We start from the raw sequence: 21159 nt of genomic DNA, 5'->3' as shown, positions 1-21159 counted from the left end.
CCTAGGAAACCCCTCATGACGGATTGTGTTTTAAGGTGTATCCTCCCCATGGCCTGCCAGCCCCTTTGAAGAAAAGGCTGCTCCTTCTCACCTCTGCATCTCAGTGCCTGGCCCAGTGCACAGCCCCTGCAGCTCAGAAACACCTGGATCCCTGAGTGCCTTCAAGGAGGCCAGAGGGGAAAGACTGACAGATGCTGCTCCCCAGTTCCCTCTAAGCCAGTGGCACATGTAAGTGCTCGGCACAGGGTCTTTCTGAGCACTCGAAGTTGCTGGAGACACTAGACTTCAGATATAGGTTTTCAACAGCTGAACAGAGGCTGTGGCAATTTCCTAAAATTGGTTGCTTTAACTACAAATAACAGTGATTGTGCTCTGCTAATAGCTGTGCTCCAGAATTCTTAAACTTACCCTTCCTCCTTTCCTTCTCTCCTTCCTTTCCTTCCTTCCTTCTTACCACTGCCTGCAATTCTCAGACAAGGGCTTTGACGTGAAGAGTGGTAGGCAGAGACGTGCTCTCTAAAGTGATGCAAACACTCTTTTCATTTCTGCTTTGGCTGGACTCATAGTCGAGTTCTCTGCTTGACTTTTTGAGGGTAACAATAGCATTGGAATGGGTAAGGGGTGGGCAGTCTGCACTGAGTCTTCTGTGCCTCAGGAGGCTCAACTTCTGGAAGGGTGGGAGCTGGAGTGGAGCAACGAGGGTGAAAACATCTTTTGGAACAGTCTGTTTCACTGCCTCTTCTTCCAGGGTGACAGCAGGTGGCAAGGAAGGGACCACTGATAACTGTGCCCCCACTCCAGACCCTAAACTTTAAAGGATAAGTATCAAACTCTTCCTGTCCTCCTGGAGCAGAAGAGCCAAATCCAGCTGGCTCTGCAGCTTCTGGCAGGTTAAAAAGCATGCATTTCCACGATTTGCTGATTTACACCTCATTTTGACATGTTTTAAAAACCTCCCTGCAGTCCCTTTTGCTGGCTCCCCTGAACACTGGTGTTGTGGAGCTCTGTGCAGAGCTCCAGGTTTATTTTCTGGCGTCTGCTGTCTATGTGCCGCCTTTGTTTTGGGCTCTCCCCAGCACATTGCCCCGTTGTCCTTGAGGGAGGAAGCCGGCCAGTCTCTGGCTTCCTTTGTAACTTCCCAGTTCCTCTGCTCACAGCCTCTGCTCATCTGCTCAGCCACCCCTCTGCTCAGCCACCCCAACCACTTTGTTTTAAGTGCTGTGGGATTGAATTTCTCATCTTCAAATGCAAACAACCATTTGGCTTCGTGTCCATTACACAGGCACCTCTGGGGGCACATGCAGGCACTGTGGCCCCGAAAAACTCTTCAGAGGTGAGCGGTTTTCTGGATGAGAGGGCCAACAATGGCTCAAATCCTAAAGACTTCTCTAAACAGTATCAGTAGCCCCAGAAAACACAACAGCTGTCCTAAGCCTATCCCCTTTGCACCTGTCTCAGAAAAGGCAGCATGCAGAGTGGTCAGGAGTTCAAGTCCTCAGAGCCCTCCTCTGAAGCTGTGACCGTGACTGGTCACTTTAGCTCTCGGCTTCCCTTTCCTCATCTGTAAAATGGGAATAGAAACTGAATCCGCTTCATGGGCCGTTGTATTACATAAGCTGTCATATGCAAAATGTCCATCACAGTTTATCGCCCCAGGCATCCTAGCAATTATTAAGTCACAAGGAGGTTGCTACTGTCCTGGGACCTGGGGAGCTCGGCTGGCCCGTCTGAAAGGGCCTTCTCGCCCGAGATTCCTTCAAGTCCCATTCTCTCCGGGCCCGGGTCCGAGGGTCCCCTTGTGCTTGCTCCTGAGGGTGACCTGCCCATGCCCCGGGGCGAGCGCAGGTGCGGCCCTGACCACATTGCGGGCGTGGGGAGCCTACATTTGGGGAGGTCGAGGGCGCCTCGAGGGAGGGAGGGAGGGAGGGGGCTGGCCCAGGGACCCGCCTGGTCCCGGACTCGCGGCGTCCGCCGGCCCCGCCGCCCCGCCCCGCTCCGCAGCCTCGCCGCCCTGCCTCCCGGGTTGGCTGCCCTGCGGGCCACGCGCGGCGATTTGCCACGCGCCGCGTCACCGGGCCGCTCCCGGCTTGGGCTCCCGCGGATCGGTCAGGGAGGCGGCGGCGGCTGAGCGGGGGCGGCAGGGCGCGACGCCGCCTGGCCGCCCCGCCCTGGGAGGCGCCCGGGCCCTCATCAAGTGACCAGTATCCCTTCCAGGAGAACACGGTCCTTTAGAGGGAAGCGAGCTCCAACCCGCAGCCCCGGCGCCAAGCCGCCGTCATCTCCTTCCTGTGCCGGGTGATCGTCTCCTCACCCACCCGGAAAAACATAGTCCGCCCCCACGTCCTTGTGGAATAGCGGCCGCTTCCAAGCACTGTGACTCTCTTTGCCCTACCGTTGTCTTTCCTATTCCAGCTACTCTAGAATCCACCGAGAGGATAATTCAGCCCTGAAAAGAAACTGATCGGGAGAAGCGAGGAAGGGAACCCAGGAGGGAGGGGAAGACAGGGCTGGCGGAGGGACACCGAGGCAGAGGACGTAGTGCGCAAGCGCAGCACAGAACGAGTTCCGGTCTGGCCGGGGCCTGTCTCCTAAAAATAGCCCCGGTGTGGGGATCCGTGCGCGGATATCCCGGCGAGGCCCGGGCGGAAAGAGGCGGCTCCGGGTGGCGCGGAGCGCTGGTGGCGGGCCCGGGCTGCGGCGTGTGCGCGCCCGCCAGCTAATCCGGAGACACGGTGAGGGCCGCGGGCAGCGGGTCTCGGTCCGCGGCGCCGGCAGTGCTAGAGGGGGGCGGTGTCTCGCTTGGGGGCCGAGTAGGGGTTGGGGTGGGGGTGCTGGGGTGGGGGACGGCGCGGCCGAGAGGGTAGCCCGCGGGGCTCGGGAGACCCCTGGACGAGGCCATGTCGGGCTTGGAGGGGGCCAGGGTCGCGGCCGCGCGTCGGCTGGGCCGGTAGGGTGCTGGGAGGCGGCGAGGGGTGGTCGGGTCGGGGTCGGCGCTGAGGAGCTAGGCGCCGGGGGAGGTGGGGGCGGGGTGCCCCGAGGGCGGGCCGGGGGGCTGGATGGGGCTCGGCTGGGCGGCTGGATGGGGCTCGGCTGGGCGGGCCGAGGGCAACTCAGCGGCGCGGGCTGGTGGCAAGCAGCCTCCCCGGGCGCGCACCGCTTGGGGCCGGGGGGCGGTGGTGGATGTCGCCTCCTTGAAAGTTGAAGGAGTTCTCTGGGGCCCCCGGAGCTTCTCCGGGGCGGTGCACACCGAGGGCCCTTTCCTTCCCCTTTTCCCTCCAAGTCCGGGGGTCTCCCCGAAGGGATTAGCCCCAAGTGCGGAGGGCCTTTTTCCCTGTTGGACTTGAAGAAGTTCCCCCACTTCTGCTTTGGGAGAAGATTGGTCTAACGGGGCGGAACACTTAGGTACGAATTCTGTGAGTGTGTAGATGTCAGTGGCGGTGTCGCTGTTTGCGGCGGACACCTGCGCTTGCGGACGCCCGATCGTGCAGGGAGACGTCGCGGGGACAGAGGGGCTGCACAGGGAACCGCTGGCAGCCCCCTGCCATTCAGGTAGATCCCAGCAGGCAGAAAGATTTTTTGCGTTAGAAACTTTGCTTTTTGGCTTGATTTCATGCCTTTGAGCAGTGAGGGTTAAAGTGAGATAGCGCAAACAAGTTTGGAAAAGGTGAGCAATCCTGAATAAGAAAACAGTTTTTCTTTAAAAGTGTAACTGTAGAATTGTTGCTCACATCTGAAATAGATTCCTGAGCTGTGAAGCGAGCCTCCTGTTATGGTCCAGCAGGGAACCGTGTGTAGCTTGACTATAACGTAGTGTTAACCTGCGTTTTAGTTTACAGTGAGATTGGGATTCCAATAAATGCCCTGTTAGAAAGGCCTGCCGTGATGTGTTAACAATAGCATATGTATTTTTAAACAAACATTGTCTAACATTTTTTTCGGGTTTTTAGCACAGTATGTTTCCCTTGTGTCTTGTATCATCTATTACTATATGAAGAGGAGGTTCTCTAAAGCTGTAATTAGGTGTACATTACCCAAGAGTACTTTCCCTTTAAGAATCCAGCTGTGTTTTGGCAACTGCTAAGTACTCTAGTTGTCAGTTTTAAAATCTGTGGTACCTTGGCAGTTCTTGAACAGTCTGTGGAAAAGGTAAACAAAATAGTTCTTTTTTAAACATACAAAAATGACATTTCTTTTAATATGAATTTAGGAAGTGAGGATAAAAATAACTATTGTGCCTTTATGGCTTTTGTATGTACAATTTTTTGTGTGTGTGTGTGTCTTTTTGGGGAGCTCAGTCTCTATTTCTTTTTCTGTAAATTACAACTTTTAGGGACTCAAAAGTTTTCACTAAAGCAGATGCCAATTTAGATTAGTTTATATTAAATGTCATAAACACAAGTATGTATATCATAAAACATTAAGATCAGTATTTGTTATATATGGTGATGCATTAATTGACAGTAGAATCACCTTTATTTTAATTCTCAGTGAGCATTGTTGCAAAAAGTTGTGATAATGGTGTTATAATAATCAAAAGTACTCTGAAGAGCTAAAACTGGTGATTTGAATGTTTGTAGACTCTAGATTGACAATTTTGTTGAAGAGTATGCTTCCAGTAGCTACTTAGTGAAAACAGTGACTTTGAAGTAATGGTGACCTCTCTAAACGCAGTTATTTGCTTCCCTATTTCCTTTGATTCACACTATGGTTATATATAAAATTGTGGTTTTATTTCATATTAGAACAGAAGTGTTAAAATTACACTTAACTCTTTACTTGCCTTCAAAAATTTTTTAAAAAATTACATTCTGAAGGGTGTTCAGTGGAAGGAAAATAGCTTACTGAGGCCCAGAAATAATTGTAATGTCACCATGTTGAATTATGGTTTGAGAACAATTTCCTTCTGTATTCTTAGAGTTTGTTTTCATGTGGGCATGTGCGACAAAGATTGTTTTTTGTAAATGCAGTTGTAAATAATGTCTTAAAAATGTTGAGTTGTTTCAAATGGTGATGTTATGTTTTTCAAAGCAATTTTGTTACAATTTGCCTTTTCCATCTAGAATACATTGTGGGTTAATATTAATTTTATTAATATTCCAGCAGTAGTAGTGTCATCCATTAATTGGCTACCAGAAAGAGGAATATTGAATTATATTCTGAGGGTGGTAAAGTAATTATGGAAATGTTTATTAGAATATGATTTTGGAGTTTGAAATAGTCTAGTTAAATCTTTTCAGTAGATTTGTGTTCTGATTTAGGAGGAAGAAGCCGTAAACAAATTTGTTACTGAAAAGTAGCATGCTTGTCAGTTTTGGAAAACCATCTTTTTTCCTCCCTTTGCTGCTTTTAGTCTGGCGAAAAGAATGTGGTGTAATATACCATGATAATGGGCCTGGATTTGGGGGCATTTCTGATTTCAAATATTCTGTCTTGTCATAAGACCATGCCCCGGTTACTCATGGTACATATGAATGTTTCAAAGTCTAGCTGAAGTTTTCTTTTATGCAGTGACACTATGAGAAAACTGTTTGTGGACCGAAAATGATCACTATTTCTTTTTTCTAGATAAGAAAGAAAATCTGTGGATTCTTAGTAAATGGAGAAGTGAGTGCCTTCTCTGCTAATGTTTAAATAATAAGTGTAAATATGGAAATCAGATCACCCTTTAAGCTGGATAACCTCAAGCAAGAGAATGCTTTAACATATGCTGATTTGCAAGCCCCGGGAAAGGAAGGCTGCTTGACTCTAGTCAGATCTTGATTCAGATCCAACTCCACTGCTGACTAAGTTGAGATATCTCCTGTAAAATGAGATAGAATTACACTACCTGTCCCGTGTTGGAATTAAATGAGGTAATGAGTGTAGAAGTTCTAGCGCACTGCCTGAAGCTTAATGTGCAAAAATGCATATTGCCTCATCTCTCTGCATCCCTTCTGGCTGAAGATTATGTAGGTACCCTGCCCAGTACCTATACGTTTAGTGTTTGTGACCAAAAGGATTTCGTATAATGTATCGATAGAGAATTCTTATGTATTTGTTTTGGATAAAATATCCCAGCATCCTAAATTCATTGTCAGATTATACATAAAATACTTAATTGGCTGTTTTAAAACACTAGAATTTTGATCTTCAACCATAGTTTGTTTCTAATCTCCATAGTCTCCCCAAATATTTTTCTAAAGATTCAAGTTAAATAGAAATAGTTTCCCAATCTTCAGTGAATTCTGTCTTTGAGGGATTGTCTGTGGGAGTGGTCTCTAAGATATGGTATTCAAAATTTAAAATTAGAAGAATACTTTTGTAATCTACCTTGAGTAGGTATTTTAAAATAGCTTTATCTACTGAAGAAAAGTTTTTAAATATTTTAATATTGAAGGTTATTTTCATATTTTAAAATAACTTCTTTAACAGTTAATCTGTAATTTTTAGAATACTTTTATTTGGTGTGAAATTAATGATTTTCTTTGTGTATAGTCTATCTGTGTGCCTTATAATAAATGGACCTTGTGTCCGGTTTATTATAATTAAGAGTGTAAATCCATTTGTTAATTAGTAAGTCTTACACATAGTACATGATATAGGTTGGTACTTATTTAATAAGTACTAAATTTTTATATAGAGGCTTTATTTATACTTTTAGTAATTAATACTTATATTTACTGAATTTAATTGATATTTACTGAATTTAATATTTTAATTGTCTTAGTTGAGATGAAATCATAAGCATATGAGTTAAAAATATTAGCACCTTTTGAGGTGGAATACCGTATTTAAACATTGGTGTATGAAGGCAGGTAATTTACTTCATCATTATTTTAACAAGTGATGTTGATAAAAGCCAGAGGAACAAACATGGGCGAAAAACATATTTATTAATCAAATGTCTAGTAAATACCAACCTGGGCATGTCTTTTTATGGTTGTCTTGAATTAATACTAATTTTATTTCCTTACACAAAAATATAAACCTCAGAAACAAACAGGAAAAAATAGAACAAAGCAAAAACAAAATAAAACAAAAACCTCTAATATATGGACTTAAAAAATTCTCACCATTATTAAAATTATATGCTTGAGAAATGTTTTCAGTAGTGATCAGTGAGTTTATACTGCATGAGCTGGACGTTTTTACTTCGTTACTTGTGTGACCAGCAGCATGCATGTGCAGGTTGACTTGGATTCGTTTGAGGCATGATTTGTGACACTTGGAACAAAGGGCTGCTTCCCATTCGACCTGGTAAGATAACTTGTAACTTTTGGGCTTAATAAAACAAGCTGCTTCTGCATTGAGTAATACAGCCTGTTTGACCTCTCATCCTCATCCTTAGCTGTCCATCTTCTACATAGAAACTGGAATTACATTTCTAGAATTCAGATCTATGTGTCATTTCTTCTTAAAGGAAAAAAAAACGACTTTGAAGGCATGTGAGATCAATAGAGAGGCAGTAATGTCAGGGATAGAAGATTGGCCTATAAAATCAGACTTCCTGGCTGGGCGTGGTGGCTCATGCCTGTAATCCCAGAACTTTGGGAGGTGGAGGTGCGCAGATCACCTGAAGTCGGGAGTTCGAGACCAACCTGGCCAACATGGCGAAACCCTGTCTCTACTAAAAATACAAAAATTAGCCGGGCGTAGTGGCTCACACCTGTAATTCCAGCCACTCTGGAGGCTTGAACCCAGGAGGCGGAGGTGCAGTGAGCCGAGATCACGCCACTGCACTCCAGCCTGGGTGATGGAGTGAGACTCCATCTCCAAAAAAAAACAAACAAACAAAAACAAACAAACTTCCCAACCTAAGTTAAAATACCTACTCTTCTTACTGTGTTCTTATTTAGCTACTTACTTTGTGTTCTTTGGCAAGTTCTTAGGATTTTTGAGGCTTAGTGTATAAAATAGTAATTATAACATTATTTCATATGGTTTTTGAGAGGATTAGATGAGGTGTGTATTATAAAGTGCAGTGCCTGGTATATAACCTGCATTAATTTTCCTCCTACTATTACTATCATTACTGCTACTGCTATTGCTATTAGTCATGGCTTACTTTATAATATGATTCCATTGTATCTTTTGAGGCTCATTTTCAGCCATCACCTTTCAGTTTCTATGCCCTAGTCAAAGCCAACTATTAGTGCCAATCTGAAAAGGCTATGTGTTTTCATGATGATGACTACTACTGTTATTTCTCCAGCCCAGACTTCTCTTGGAGTTTGATACTCACTTGGAAGTCTAGTTGGAATCTCAGATATAATATAAATGATATGGCTAAAATATAGCTATTTTTTCCCTCTCCCCTAGCCTTCTTCCTACCTGTAAACCCTGGTGTTTCTGCTGGCATTCCCTATATCCATAAATGGCATTACCTAAGCCAAAAACTTAAGATATTATTCTTGATTCTTTCCATTTCTCTTAAATCCAATCTATCCCCATGTCCTGTTGTATCTTCACACTTTATCTTGAGCAGTCCACTGCTGTTAGTCTTCATTGCCACCTCTTTATTTTAAGCCATCATTCTCTTGCGTGAAATACTGCAGTAATTTTCTAAGTGGGCATATTTCTCTTCTTGCTCCACACAAGTTTTTTTTTTTTTTCTTCACACAGCAGCCTGAGAATCATTTTAAGAGCCTACATTGGATCATAACATTTTTCTGCTTAAAATCTTCCAGTGACTTCCCATTCCTCTCAAAATCAAGTCTGTCCTCCATTCTGTGGCCTAAATGGCCCTGAATGATCTTTCTCCTTCTCATCATTCTTCCCCTCATTCATTGGATGCCAGCCACGAAGGCCTCTCAGTGTTTCTTAAATGCACCCTTTCTTCTTTTAGGGCCTTTTGCACTTTTTGTACTCCCTCCTTGGGATATTCTTCAAATGTCTGGCTTGGCCAAATGCTTTGGAGCTTGGCCCAAATCTCACTTCTCACTCAGTGGCCTAATATGACCATCCTATTTAATATTGCACTCTACCATTTTACTCTCTTACACAGATTATTTCCTTCAAGACAATTGTAATTTGTGTATACCTGGTTTGTTTAGTTATTGCTTATTTATGGTATTTGTCCATTACCTGAATATAAACTCCATGAAGGCAGAGGCCTTGTTCATCTTATTCTTAGCCGTATCCCCAGGCATTAGCATGCTTCCAGCACTTGGAAGATAGTAGATATTTGATGCTTCTTTATCTTTGTTCATATTTTTGCCAGTGATTGGAATGCTGTCTTGCTCACATAGTAATAGTTATTGAACTACTTATCCTTTAAGTCTTGGCTCAAATGTCATCTGTGATACCAGTTTTAATCTCCTAGACAAAAGTTTTTTGCTCTTGCTTTTGTGTGCCCATGATATATGCACTGTTTGTTTTAGAGTAAATCCCATGTTAGGTATTTAGAATATTATAATTGATGTCAGTTTCTTCTGTTAGGCTGAGTTGCTATGGCAAGGACCAGCTAGCTCTTTCTGTGTGCTCAGTATCTACCAACCAACCTATCATAGTAGATATAGTGAATTCTCAGTAAATGTTGAATTGAGTAGAAGTTGTCCTAATCAACGGAAATAACCAGCCGCAGACCAGTTTTCCCAAATCACACTTTAAAAATCATAAAGATACTTTCTGGATTATAATCTTACTTTATGTGTTTTCTATTAATATACTATCATTATCATTCTAAGGGGCAGGAATTCGAGAGCTGTGGAGCACAAGGGCATTTCCTCAGATTCTATTTTGCTTTCTTGCCGGGCACTGAGTAGCCATCTTGTCTGAAGGAAGTATTTCCAGTCTGACGTGCATATCCCTGTTATTCCTTACCAACCAACATCCCTTCTGGCCCTATTCCTTCCCTCTAGTTTATCCAGCTAGTTTCATATGTTTACAGAAAAGCTCCAAGTTGAGGGGGGAACTTTAAGGAAATTAACACGGTATACAAAAAATACATTACTTATTCAGCTGTATTGCTAATGAAAATACATCAAAGAACTTTTGTGGCCAACATTAGGAACCCAGCCACCATTTGTAATTGTGAGAGTCATTCCCCATTCTAAATAGCTGACTTACAAATAGGCTTTTGGAACATATCCCATTTGTAAATTGGGGACTCCTTTGGCAAAATGTTTATTTTGATACTGAAAACCTTTTTGTTAATGGTGTTAAATCTAATTATGATATGGATTATGAAGAGAAAGGGAGAGAAGAATATGGGGGTTAAGGTTTTGTTCTTGTTTTCTTTCAGAAATGGCTTAATTTCCACAAAGTAAAGTTTTAGGGTTGACAGACTTTTTTTTTGTTTTTATTTTGGAAAAAAAACCTAGGGAAAAGTTACAAGAATAGTACAATGAACTCCCCATTTATATCTGCCTCAGATTCACCCGTTGTTAACATATACCACATTTGCTTTGTCATTCTTGCTCTCTTTTTATATTTGCAGAGTGGGTACAAAGTCTGGAAGCAGAGATTATTATTTTATTTACAGTTTGAAACTCCTTGTTTACATCTTCTTCCTAGAGCAGCTATTCCCAGCCTTTTTGGCACCAGGGACTGTTTTTGTGGAAGACAATTTTTCCACAAATGGTGGGGGGAGGGGATGGTTTCAAAATGATTCAAGCACGTTACATTTATTGTACACTTTATTTCTATTATTATTGCATTGTAATATATAATGAAATACTTATACAACTCACCATGATGTAGAATCAGTGGGAGCCCAGAACTTGTTTTCCTGCCACTAGAGGGTCCCATCTGTGGGTGATGGGAGACAGTGACTAAAGATCTCATCAGGCATTAGATTCTCATAAGAAGTGCACAACCTAGATCCTTTGCATGTGCGGTTCACAGTGGGGTTTGTGCTTCTGTGAGAGTTGAGTGTTGCCGTTGATCTGACAGGAGGTGGTAATGCAAGTGATGGCTGTAAATACATATGAAACTTCACTTGCTGGCCTGCCGCTCACCTATTGCTGTGTGGCCCCATTCCTAACAGGCCATGGACTGGTACCGGTCTGTGGCCCTGCGGTGGGGACCCCTGGTCTAGAGTATGCCAATGATGCAAGTTTATTTAGTTAAAGTCAGTGGCAAAACATCACAGGTCTGATTAAATTCAGGTTATATACAGGGAAATGCTATGTTAATGCTCTGTGTACATTTCTAACAAGGAAACCACATAGAATATCATTGAACATATATGATGTTGTTATGTAATACCAAGAATCCACTGTGTAGATCTTTTTCCTCATCTCCTTTTTTTCTCTGTTTTGTTCTCTTCCTATTAAAATTATTTTTATTGTTGAACCATTTGAGAGGAGGTTGCACACATCAAGTTCCCTTACCCCTTAATGCTTCAACTGATATCTCCTAATAAGGGCATATTCTTACATTAGTATGGGAGATTCAAGACATTTAATATTGATCTTCTTGTTTAATGTACAGTTCGTGTTGAAATTTCTCCAGTAGTGTCAGTAATATCCTTTAATATTTTTTCCCATTCCAATATTATACAATGTATCTTAATTATATCTCTTGTATTGTTTAATCTGAAACAGTTCTTCAGCCTTTTTAATTCTTGGGTTTTGTATAGTACAGACCTTTTGTTTTGTGGGATGTACATTGGTTTGGATTGTCCAGTTGCTTCTTTGTAATTAGATTCGGGGTTTGCATTTTTGGCAGAAATCCCATGTAAGTGGTGGTATATTCTCAGTGCATCACATCATGAGGCAGTATGGTGTCATTTTGACTATGTTGTTGATGTTTATTTGGACCACTTAGTTAAGGTTTTAGCTGCTAGTTTTCTCTATTACAAAAGGTATCATAGTCCCCTTTGTTATTACTCAGTAATCTGTTGGAGACTGAAAATTTCCTCCTCCAAACACTTACAGGAATGGTTTTAGCATTCATTGCTTACTCTTGCCTGAATTACTTATTACACAGAATTGCAAAATAGTGTTTTGCTAACCATCGTTCCCTCTCCATTTATTAGTGGGCATTCTAGTCTGTTTTAAAGAAGACCTTGTCCTGTTCATTTTGATATCAATATATCATAGATTTTTTTTTATTAAGTAGGTTATTGTCTATTACCTGCCAGTGTTCATTTTGATGTTCCAAATTAACCCACATTTGGTTAGTGGAAACTTCTTCACATTAACTCACTGGTTGTTTTAACATGTTCCCATCATTTGTTGAGCACTTTCTTGCATTCTGGACCAGTAAGATATTCCAGGCTCATCTTATGGTCATCTCCTGCTGTTGTCCTGCAATCAGTCATTACATTATTTCAAGTTTTCCTTTATTGGGTAAGAGTATTTAGACACCAGAAACCAGGCAACTGGTATGCTATTGATATTGGAGTTTCATTGTTTCAGAGCCGTTTTGGCTTATTAAGCTAAGAAATTTTGAATTTATGCTGATTCCTCGGGCAGTAGTTTGTAATTTCTCATTATACTCCCAAAACTCCTAGGAGAAAACTGTTTTCTTTGAAAGTGTTAACAATTTAAGTAACTACTTTCACCGAATTCTTCTATTTAATTCTGCAGTGGTTGCATCTTGTTTTCCAAAACATATTTTAAAACAGGAGTATGAATCCTGTTTTATGTCTTTTACTTACTCATTGAGTATGTTCCATAGTGTCTTGAGCGTGGTTGATTTGTCTTGAACAAGGTTGTTGTTTATAATGTATAATTATAGTAATGACCCAATATTACCTTTATTACTCTTACACCATAATGAAATATTCTTATATTTATTTTAATACTTTAGTTAATTTTGTGGAAACCTTTCTTTTAAGTGAAGTGTTGATTTTATGTATTTTATTTTTAATAACTGTTATTCTAGAAGAAACATAAACTTTAGTTTTTAACTTAAAAAATTTAAAAGCCTAATTCCTGAAATTAAAGCATATAATTAATGAACATCAAAATGCCTAATCTTGGCATTGCTGTTATACTGTTTTGTTCATTAACAAGTAAAAGAACCTTTCTGGGTATCACTTTAATTATACAATGAGATGATATCTAGATCCCTTTTAACTCTGTGTTACACACTGTATATATAATTAATGTTAAATTGTTGATGAAAGTGAAATTAAGTGTCATAAAGTATAGTGGAAGGAATATTATGCTTCTGATCCGGGAGTTACTGAGTTCAAATTCTTTGTAACTATTATGTTATTTTGGCGATTTATTTCACAGTTTGAAATAACTGGTAACTTCATTACTTTATTAATACAGTCCACTGGGCTGGGTGCTGTGGAAATAACGGTGAGCAAGGCTTGGCTTTCACAGTCATGGGGAGTGTGGGCATATATGATTTGTGCTTGATTTTGACGTATAATAGATGTGTACAATGCAGAGTACACATCTGCAAGAGTAATTAACCTAGTTTCAGGAATGCCAGGAAAATAAGCCCAGAGGAAGTGATGCCTAGGTTGAGGCTTGAAGAGTGAATAGGACTTAGTCTTGTGAAGAGGAAAGTAGAGTTTACCAGACCTGTCTTAAGGACAAGAGATACACTTCAAGAGCTTGGATTATTTTGGAGAAAGTCAGAGTATAGTATGTCTGAATTAGGAGAGCAAGAGAGGGCAGATACCAAGAGAGTAGTGAAAGATGAGGCTGAAATAAGGACTAGATTATAAAGAGCCCTTAAGTTATGTTAAAGAATTTGAACTGGCCAGGTGCGGTGGTTCATGCCTATAATCCCAGCACTTTGGGAGGCCGAGGCAGGTGGATCACGAGGTCAGGAGATCAAGACCATCCTGGCCAACATGGTGAAACCCTGTCTCTACTAAAAATGCAAAAATTAGCTGGGTGTGGTGGTGCACGCCTATAGTCCCAGCTACTCTAGAGGCTGAGGCAAGAGAATCACTTGAACCCAAGAGGTGGAGATTGCAGTGAGCCGAGATCGCACCACTGCACTCCAGCCTGGTGACAGAGCCAGACTCCGTCTCAAAAAAAAAAAAAAAAAGAATTTGTTGGACGACTTTATCCTGGGGAAAATGGAAGGATCTTAAACCTGGGAAGAAACTAGTTAAAAAGATAATGCTGGTTACACTGTGGAGGATTATTTGGAAAGAGTTAAGACTGGTAGGCAGGGAGGATTTTTAGGAGAGCTTTATAAAAAATTATTTGAAAGGAGTAAGGTGGCTTGGACTATGTTGGTGGGAGGAGGGTTGAAGAAATAGGTGGACATGAGAGATATCTAGGAGGTAGGATTAAAGGACTGATGGAGGGCATGTTGAATGTTAAAGAGGAAAAAGAGGAATAATGGTCAGTGAGGTGAATGAATCGGCTGTTTACTGAAATGGGAAGCATAGAAGGAAGAGCAGATTTGAGAGAAGATGATGAGTTTATTTGTGAGACAGTGCTCAGGAAGAATAAAGAGGTGTAGGCAGAGAGTGGGATATATGAATTTACTATCAGAAGTGGAACAGTTCCTGATAATGACAAGGCCATGGATTGAGTATTTGAAGAGAAGTAGAAGGGAAGGTATGAAATTGTCAGGGAACTGAGAGGATTTATCTCTAAAGCCTGAGGACATGTCTACCCTAAGGCGGGGCACCCTGTTTTAGATGACCTCAAGGTATTTAATGTTTGGTCTTGGAAAACAGAAATGAGAAATGATAAATGCTATATTCTCAATAAGATTATCTTAAGTTAAAACAAATGAACAGAAAAGCAAAAAAACCCCCCAAAAGTAAAATCTTTTTTTCTAAACAAAGCAGGATACTATTTGATTATTCCAGATACTTAATGTGCCCCTCAGTAGTGGCTAAAAAATCATAAAACATATCAAGCATACAAAAAAATTGTGAATAATGTAATGAATACTAGCAGAAAGAATGCAGTCTCATTGTCCTTTTTCCTTCTTCAGAGATAATCATTATCTTAAAACTTGGATTTACCTTTCTCATTGATTTGTTTTTAAAATGACATATATATTGCTGAACAATATGTAGTGTTTTGCATGTTTGAAAACTGTATTGAATGGTACTGAACTCTTCAGTACCTTCTGCAGTTTGTCTCAGCAAATATCAATATAAGTATTCTTTACAGTATGTAATGAACTGATTATTACAAAGCAATGAGAAACTATGCCGTTGATGTATATTATTTTGAATTGCCATAGGAATTGGTGTAATTTACTTGTTTTTGTATAAATGAAGCTAATAATCATGAGTATTTCTTTTTTTAAATGTTCCCATCCATAAAAGACAACATTAAAACATTTTTTATTGTGGAATAATGTTGGATTTAGGAAAAGTTGCAAAAATTGTATTGTATAGAGTGTTTGCTTTTACTCTTTATCCAACTTGCTATTATGTTGGACAGCTATATAACCATAATGTAAATACCAAAACCAGGAAAGTTAATACTGGTATGATACTATTTACCTTTTCACTATGAAAACCTTTTTTTGAATTTAATCAGTTTTTCTTCTAATGATGTTTATCTGTTCTAAGTTTCAGTCCATAATCCCACATTGCATTTATTTGTTGTGTTTCTTTAGTCTCCTGAAATCTGTGATATTAACTCATTTTTTTTCTTGTTGTGTTTATGACCTTGATGCTCTTTTGAAGAGTACTGGTCATTATTTTGTAGATTGTCTTTCAATTTGGGTTTCTCTGATGCTTTCTTATGATTAATGTAGGATTATATCTTTTTGGCAATACACCGAAGTGTATTGTTATCAGGCAATACACCTGATACCTCATATCAGGAGGTATGTTTATATCAGGGGCTACATGATGTCACTGTTTTATTATTAGTGATGTTAATCTTGTTTGCCTAATTGAGGTAATATCTGCTGATCTCTCTTCTGTAAAGTCATGGTGTAGCTGATAAATATTTTTGGAGAGATACTTTGAGATTATGCTAATTTCTGTTTTTTCTTCCAACTTTCATCCATTCACTTTGTCATCCATTGCTGGAACTTATCTGTGACACTTAGTACTGTGGTATTAACCTCATGGTGATTTTGTGATTTCCTTGTTCCTTTCTCATTTATTAATTAAAATTCTTTAATGAAGAAGCGTCCCTTCTCCCTCATTTATTTATTCACTCATTTATATCAGTATAGACTCAAAGGTTTTTATTTTGTAGGTTGTAATCTGATGCTGTCACTTACGTTACTGCTCAGATTGTTCTGCTTCGACATTGAGAGCTCTGTCAGGTTGGTTCCTCGTCCTTTTGACATGCCTCTATCCGTTTCAAAGCTCTTCTTCACTTTCTGGTACTGAAAAGTTTCTGAGAAACTTCAGGCTCATCTTGCATTTTACCAGCTCCAACCCTGTGATCATCATCTTTTCCAAAAAGCCCTGGCTTCTTGTTTTGGGGGACAGCATTTAGAAACCAAGATCTGGGTACTAGGACTAGGACTGCTCATTGCTATGGGGGAGTCATTTTTTTTCTAGACCTTCTCAACACACAGAGCTAAGAAATCTGTGTGTATATGAACCCACACATTTACACACATCCACAGTTAATTCTGCTACACCACAGCATATTTGTTCCCCAGAATCACTGTGTATGCATAATCATGCAGTGAAAGCCACAGGGTTCGTGTGATCAATGAAGTTAGAGAAAGAGCATTCAAAAACTTTGTCACTGACACATTAAAAGAAAGGATAGGAACTTAAACCTGATTAAAACAGTGGCATGGTTTTAGACATGTTAAATTGTTAAGGAATCTATAAGTACATGATAAATGTATTAGTTTACCATGAAAAAGGCATGAAGTTTGCTTTTGTGAGTGTCCTGAGAGGTGTGGCTTTTGAGTTACTGTGAAATGGTGGAAGGAGGGTTGTCAGATGAAACCTAACACCAAATGTGGATAGATGGGGCTCATAACATATGACCTGTGGTAGCTCATTTTCATTTAAATCAATTCTGTCTTGGGTGCCTTGCAATTTAGTCTTCATTTCTGTACTAATTTTGTGTTTTTTCCCCATTTCTGGTCTGAATTTAGCCAGCTTTTAAAATTTCTCTTTGTATTTTGTCCATTTGGTTTTTAGATTTCTGATTCATGGTGGTTTTCATATGATGAAATGCTTGTTTGAATATATTTAATTCTGTTTGGAGTATTGGCTTATAGTTTTTTTTCTGCTTTAAGGTTTTTTTTTTGGTCAGTGGAGGGTGGGGCAGGGTTCCTTGCTGGATATGTTCCTACCACATTCTCTTTCTTAATTTTCTGGACTTTTCTTTTGTTATTTTTTTTGAGACGGAGTCTCACTGTCGCCCACGCTGGAATGCGGTGGCATGATCTCAGCTCACTGCAACCTCTGCCTCCCAGTTTCAAGCGATTCTCATGCTTCAGCCTCCCAAGTAGCTGGGATTACAGGTATGCGCCACCATGCCTGGCTAATTTTTTGTATTTTTAGTTGAGACGGGGTTTCACCAGGCTGGTCTTGGACTCCCGGCCTCAAGTGATCCACCTGTCTCAGCCTTCCAAAGTGCTGGCATTACAGGCGTGAGCCACTGTGCCCAGCCTTGTTCATTTTTTATAGTATTGGGTGTTTTATAGTATTCCTAGTTTATTGATTCTCTCTTTTAGTGTAGAGTAGTCCTGTTACTTCAGTGGTTTTTATTGTTTCAATGGTTGGAGAAGAGTTGCGGGACTTGCAATTTTATGAGTCTTTTAAGGTCTTGTAGTACCTTTAATATTCCCTTTTCTTGTTTTTCCTTTTACCTTACAGCTACCGAAGGACAGTTTCCTCTCCTTTTTGCCCATTTTTGCCAGCTGCCAGAAGCTGTGTGTTTCAGCGTGCCTCTTTATGTGGCCCTTTAAATCAACAGCATTTTGAAATTCCTTCCCTGTAGTCTCTGTTCTGGTCTCTCTGGACACTTCTCCACTATTTTCAGATTTAGGGTGGGTTTAATCTTTCTCATGGTCTTTCCAGATGATCCTTAGGCCCCGTTGCTAGCCTCCTGCCACAAAGGTTTGGGGTTTTGGATGGATGAGAGTTTGGGGGATCAGTCAAAGAGTTGGGGTGAATGACAGTTCGAGGGATCAATTGCTGGGATTTGGTGACTCCCCCCCGCCCCGCGCAGTTTTGCAGTGTCAACATTCTTTGTCTTCACGCTGTGCTGTGTGGTTTTGTATAGAATTTCCTTTTCCTTTCCTGTTTTTTCACATGGTTTAGGGATAGTATTTTAGAGTTGCGTAGATATACTTGCCACCACTGTCCTCAGTTTCTAAAGTCTGTGCTTTGAGAGGAGTGAGGAAAACTCGTTGACTTGTCCTGCTGGTGCTAATAAAACTTTTAGTTAGGAAAAGACATAAGCAGTCAACTTCTACTGGTGAGCTAGAGTCTCCGGAAAGTATCATGAAGGAGGAGAAATAAACTGCATTTAAACGCCCTTACTTCATTCTGATAACATGCAAATGCTGGTTCTGGGTTATTGCAAATCTTACTGTTTTTTCTGAAAAGCAAGGTTATTCAAAGGTTTGTGTCTATCATATAAATCAGAAATGCCTTGGTTTTATTATATGAAGGAGTTATAGGCCTATATTTGGCCAAGGGCTTCCTTTGGTACTTTTTATTCCAATGTCAATCTAACATAAGATGTTCTCTGTAAAGGTAACTTCTAAACTTGTGAATTGGTTTGGTAGAAGTTAACTTTTTGAAAATTAAACTTTATTACCTCTTTATATATTTATTCTACTTTTGGTTTTCTTGGTATTATTTTGTGGTTTTGACAGTTGTTCCTTTCTTCCAATAAATGGTAGGTACGATGTTGTTCCTTGACTCTACACTTGTTATTGTATTTAATAAGATGGCACTAAGTCTGTTAGGTAGCTTAAGTTAGTTGGTTATCTTTTATGCCTTTTATCTATTTTTTAACATGAGAAATTTAACATAAAGTTGGAAATGTGTAGAAGTTCTTTATGCTTGGTTTTCCTCTATAAATTAGTTGCTTAAAATATTTATTACCGGTGAACATTTCTTTCCCTAGAGATAATAAGTAGTCTGTCAGTTCTGTTGGAGTGAGAGATAGACTTCATTAGTCATTATACATTTCTTTTTGTAAAAATATTAACCAGAATTAAAGGGTATATTGGCTTTTAACATCAGAATTCTATCATAATATAATTTAAAACCTTTTGCTATTAACGACACAGTTTTGGAGTTATCCACATGTCTTTCAAATGTTGTTTAAAGGCAATCAGTCTCTATGCCCATCTGTCTGTCATTGGGACTTCATTTATGAGCTTTCACTTTTTTTTCATAGTTTCCACAAGTCGTAAGGACTTCTCAGACTCATTATACCTTCATTTCCTTATTTGAATGATCATTTGCTAAAACTGTTTCTTTTTATTGATCTCCCTTTTTTTCCTTTCAGCTGGTAAATATGGATAGTCACCATACAGTGGCCTGGGCTCTGGTTCCCCCAGACCCTTCCTCTTTTGGACTCTGTCCCTTATCTGTTTCTCACTGTTTTAATGATTATTTCTATATTGTTGATTCCGAAATAGAAACATATATAAGATATAGCTCTTTGCTTCTAGGAAGTAATGGTTTAGGGAGGGTAAAATCCCATCAGTTACTAAGTGATGTGTAAATCTTACACATAATAATGCATTAGGGAGTTCAGGAAAGGAAGAGTTTTGAGGTGTTCAGAGAATGCTTCATGGAAGGATTGACATTTGAACTGGACATCAAGTTTTATTGTCAGAGTTGTGGAAAAAATACACCACATAGAACAATTTGAGCAAAAGAGCCAAAACAGAAGAAGGAGAGCTGCTTGTTGGACAGTTTGGCTAGATTGGAGGGTTTTTCAGAAGTAGAGATGGTAAAGTGGGAAAGAGAGCTTGAGACTACTTTGTAGTGCTGCTGGAATGTTCAGCAGTTTAAATTTTGTTCTTCAGGTGACAAAAAAAGAGCCATTGACAGTTTTTAAGCGTGGAAATGACCAAAACTTTCTTTAATATGCCCATATAAGATAATGAAGATAATGTGTATGTCCTTTCTTATTAACATCAATAATTATTAATAAACCTTGCTGCCTTAAAGAATAATGCTTAAGATACTTTTTAAGAAAGCATAGAGATAGGCTCATTCTTTGATTGATTGAAGGGTGTTGAAGGGAGACTTCCAGCTTTCAAGTGGAAGATGTGGGTAAAGATTGTCCTTTCCTCATTATTCCTTGTATCCTGCTTTCTTCTTGATTTCCTTTCCCAGGCCAGACTTTGCTGTCCTTGAAAACTGGATTCCTTCTCAGTAGTAGTTTTTCTCTTTTAAAATCCGGTAGTATTTTCTATGCCTTACTGTATTTTTCATATTTGACCTTATTATACTAAGGTAATAGATGTGTACACACTGCATTGAAGGCTTTTATGCTTGTCTTATTTCTTCTTGTATTCTCTTCATGTAGCATCTCAGTAAAAATATAGTAAGTAAATGAATCTTAAATTGCTGTTACAAATGACTCAGGATTTTACACTTTGCGAAGTTGCTATTGATCTAGCATTTTGACTGAGCTAAGGTTTTGAAATAATGGCTTTAAAGTCATCTCTATAGCTCTGCTGGTCTAGATCAGTAGTTGTCAACTTTTTTTCTGCTGTGAGATACAGTAGGTAAAATTTTGACATGCATGACTTTTATAGCAGAGAGGTATAGTATTACAGTAATTTATAATTGCCACAACTAGCCTGGGATATGTTGTAGATATAACAGTAGTTAATGTGCAATTCTTAGGGCAGTAGCTATAAATCAGCCCAGTTCTCTTCCATGGAAGAAGTAATATAGTGTAAGTAAAGGGGATGTTATGAGGATAATCTGAAACCACTCATTTTTCTTTTAAGATTCAAACTAATACTTTAGGAGTGTCACATTACTTGTGAGAGAACTCCCAAGTTATTATGATGTTCATCTGTCAAGTTAGCTTTAAGACCTTTTGGAATTGTTATTTTCCATTAGTTCAGGTGCTTTTTGTTTGTTTTAAATAGATATAATCCTATTTCAATGTACTCCTGGATTCTATTTCATTTCTATGAGCTTTAGAGTTTGCATTCCTAAAATGTCCTCTGCGGCTTCTTCCGGTTCAGAACTTTAGGAAGTTGGTGAATATCATGAATAGAGCATCCAAACTTTTTCTACATTCTGGTTAAAAGCCTTATTAATATGGAAACCTGTTTGATAGACTTCGACACTTTACTAGATTGTTAAACCAAAGTCATGCATAATTG

General features: G+C 39.9%; 1 protein-coding gene across 12 annotated transcripts in view; it reads left to right on the top strand.

Moving 5' to 3' along the window:
- The first annotated feature begins 2033 nt into the window (after positions 1–2033).
- Positions 2034–21159, top strand: part of MEF2A (myocyte enhancer factor 2A) — a 162309-nt gene continuing 143183 nt past the window's right edge. For 3 of the 12 annotated variants that reach the window (XM_033188846.1, XM_033188840.1, XM_033188844.1), the window contains exon 1: positions 2612–2732. The gene's annotated coding sequence lies outside the window, so the exon portion shown is untranslated. Of the gene's footprint in view, positions 2733–21159 lie in introns of all 12 variants that reach the window. The other 9 variants (XM_033188838.1, XM_033188837.1, XM_033188849.1 and 6 more) reach the window with 8 other exon arrangements.

This window comes from Trachypithecus francoisi, unplaced genomic scaffold (genome assembly GCF_009764315.1).
Source record: "Trachypithecus francoisi isolate TF-2019V2 unplaced genomic scaffold, Tfra_2.0 Lachesis_group3, whole genome shotgun sequence".
NCBI lineage: Eukaryota > Metazoa > Chordata > Mammalia > Primates > Cercopithecidae > Trachypithecus > Trachypithecus francoisi.
This window is presented reverse-complemented; position numbering and strand designations above follow the sequence as displayed.